The sequence below is a fragment of the Heptranchias perlo genome, chromosome 29, assembly GCF_035084215.1.
Source record: "Heptranchias perlo isolate sHepPer1 chromosome 29, sHepPer1.hap1, whole genome shotgun sequence".
In the NCBI taxonomy this organism is placed as follows: domain Eukaryota; kingdom Metazoa; phylum Chordata; class Chondrichthyes; order Hexanchiformes; family Hexanchidae; genus Heptranchias; species Heptranchias perlo.
Genome location: NC_090353.1, coordinates 30470852 through 30473496, shown reverse-complemented (window position 1 = coordinate 30473496; position 2645 = coordinate 30470852).

Genomic DNA, 2645 nt, shown 5'->3' with positions numbered 1-2645 from the left:
TTTATCCCTGTCGCGATTGAAAAAGGAAACATTTACCTGAGGAAGGAGAAAATCTCCGAAAGCTTGTGAATTTAAAATAAAATTGCTGGACTATAACTTGGTGTTGTAAAATTGTTTGCGATTGAAAAAGGGGAAGGCAGGCAGATCCAGCACGTCACTCATTGGGAACTTGGCTTAATAGATAATCTATTTTGATGCATGGACTGCTAGATCTTTACAGATAAAACTTGGTCCATATGACATCCTGGACTGGTTTTGATTGCCTGAGGGGGTCAGAGAGGAATTTTAAGGAGTATTTTCTCCCTTATTGGGCCTTTTGTTTTTTTTGTCTCTCCCAAGAGATTACATGGCTGCTGGGGTGAGTGTGAAGGGGGAGGGAAGAAGTGTTTAGCCATTATAGTCCGGCTATCATTGGGGGGCAGGCTTGATAGACCAGCTGGTCTTCTCCTGCCTGTCAATTTCGTATGTTCCTATCAAACAGCTATCAGCATCTGTCGAGAACAGCAGCAAGCTGTTTTGGTTAGGGTGTCTGTGGTGGCTCTTTGCTACAACAACCCATAACCAATCCACCACCCTGCTTCTCTCCCTACAGCACTTGCCTCTCCAGAACCTGCTCAAAATGTTAACCTGTCCTTTTTCTCCATAGGTACTAACTGACCTGCTGTGGGTTTCCATCATTTTCTGTTTTTATTTTAGATTTTCAGCATTTTCTTTTTATTATATTATTTTGATATGTCATTCTTGAAGCATTGTAGAACGTTTCTCAGGAGATTACATGGGTTGGGTAATCCACAAAGAGCAGGTTGCACATGATTTATGGAAGAATTGGTCCAAATTACTGTTACTTCTGTGCTTCCCTTACATTCTTTGTGATCATAAATATCACTGAATATTTCCCTATTGTTCACGGACACTGTCAGAAATGCGAACAGATAGAACATGGCAAATGCTGCAAATACACTATTAACATCTGAAAAGAGAAAAGACAGTATTGTTTTGTCAATAAGTTCTATGCGTGCCAGCATGTTTTTATTAGTCAAGTTAAATGTTTAGAAAAAAAGATGACACAATCTAGAAAGCTAACTTCTCATTTCAAAATAAATCACAAAACCTTCGGTTTATCTTAATGTGAGCAAAACGTTTATAACTAAGATACAACCATGGAAAGCAGCAGTAGTATTTCTGCAAAATCAAAAGTGGAACAGGGCTAAAAAAAAATTAATACATTATTATTCCATGTATTTTCTCCTTTTCGCCATTTTTCACAGTAACTTCTCTGCAAAAGAAAATGAACACTTTCAAGTGAGAGGCACAGCCAAGACAGAAAACAAGAATGTTTCTGTCGTCTAGAGTAAAGAATGATCAGCAGCATACTGCAACAAATTTATGCAATGTAGCACTTTGATCACTGCCATTCCTAACTAGCAATAAACCTTTGTATTCTCATAACGAAATGTTATGGGACTGCCTTGTATGTGGTACAGTAATAGGAAGCAGCATTTGAATTTGGCGGTTTACTTATTAGGAAAAATTAAAGAGTTTTTTTATTGAATCTTTATTATTTTCTCTTCCCACAGACTCCATACTTCTGATCATCCTCCACTTCCCCATATCCTTGACATCTCTTATCTCTTAGTAACCAGAACTAGACACAGTATTCAAGGTGTGATCTAAGCAGAGCACTGTTAAGTTCAATCATTACTTCCTCTGACATATTTTACTGTAGTTCAATACCTGTTGGCTCTGTTAATTGTTGCTCTGCAATGGTTGGAAACGTTTAATATTGAATCTACTTATACACCGACATCTCTTTCAGCTTCATCCTTAGCTTTTTCAGTAGAAATACAGGTATCACTTTATACTTTTCTGCCATAAATTTCATCTGCTATTGTTCTGCCCACACATAATTTTCCAACTCATTCTATAATTTCTAAGGTGCCTCCTTTGATTCCACTGCCCCTCCAAGTTTAGTATCATCTGCAAATGTGTCCACTTTATGTTGAGTTTCTGAATCCAGGTCATTTATGTAATTAGAAACAGTAGTGGTCCCAGCACCGATCCCTGAGGCACCCCACTCTGACATAACTCCACTAATGAGTACGTGCTGTTCCCTATGTTTCAGCAAGTTTCTTATCCATTCCCAGTGTATAACCTTAACTCCAACATCTTTTGAGTTTAATTAATAGTCTTTTGCATGGGACTTTATTTAAAGTCTTTCAGAAGTCGGGGTACACCACGTCCATTTGGGTTGTCACTTTCTCAAAGAAGTTGAGAAACTTGGCCAGGTGGGATCTTCCCCTTCTGAATCCATGCTAACTCCTTTTAAATCCATGCTAACTCCTCAGACCAGTATCAGATAACAAAGCAGCAGAACTTGTGGAATGCTTCTTCATACAACCTAGAGGTTCCTGCCTGCCAGGGTATAGCAATGTAGAATACAGAAACAAAAGGCAGTAAGGGAGAGTGTACAGAACATGACCAGACAGATGGTCTGAGAAAGCAGGGCAAAGACCAAGGGAAGTCTAGATTAAACTGCATTTATTTCAATGCAAGAAGTCTGATGGGCAAGGCAGATGAACTCAGGGCATGGATGGGTACATGGGACTGGGATGTTATAGCTATTACTGAAACATGGCTAAGGGAGG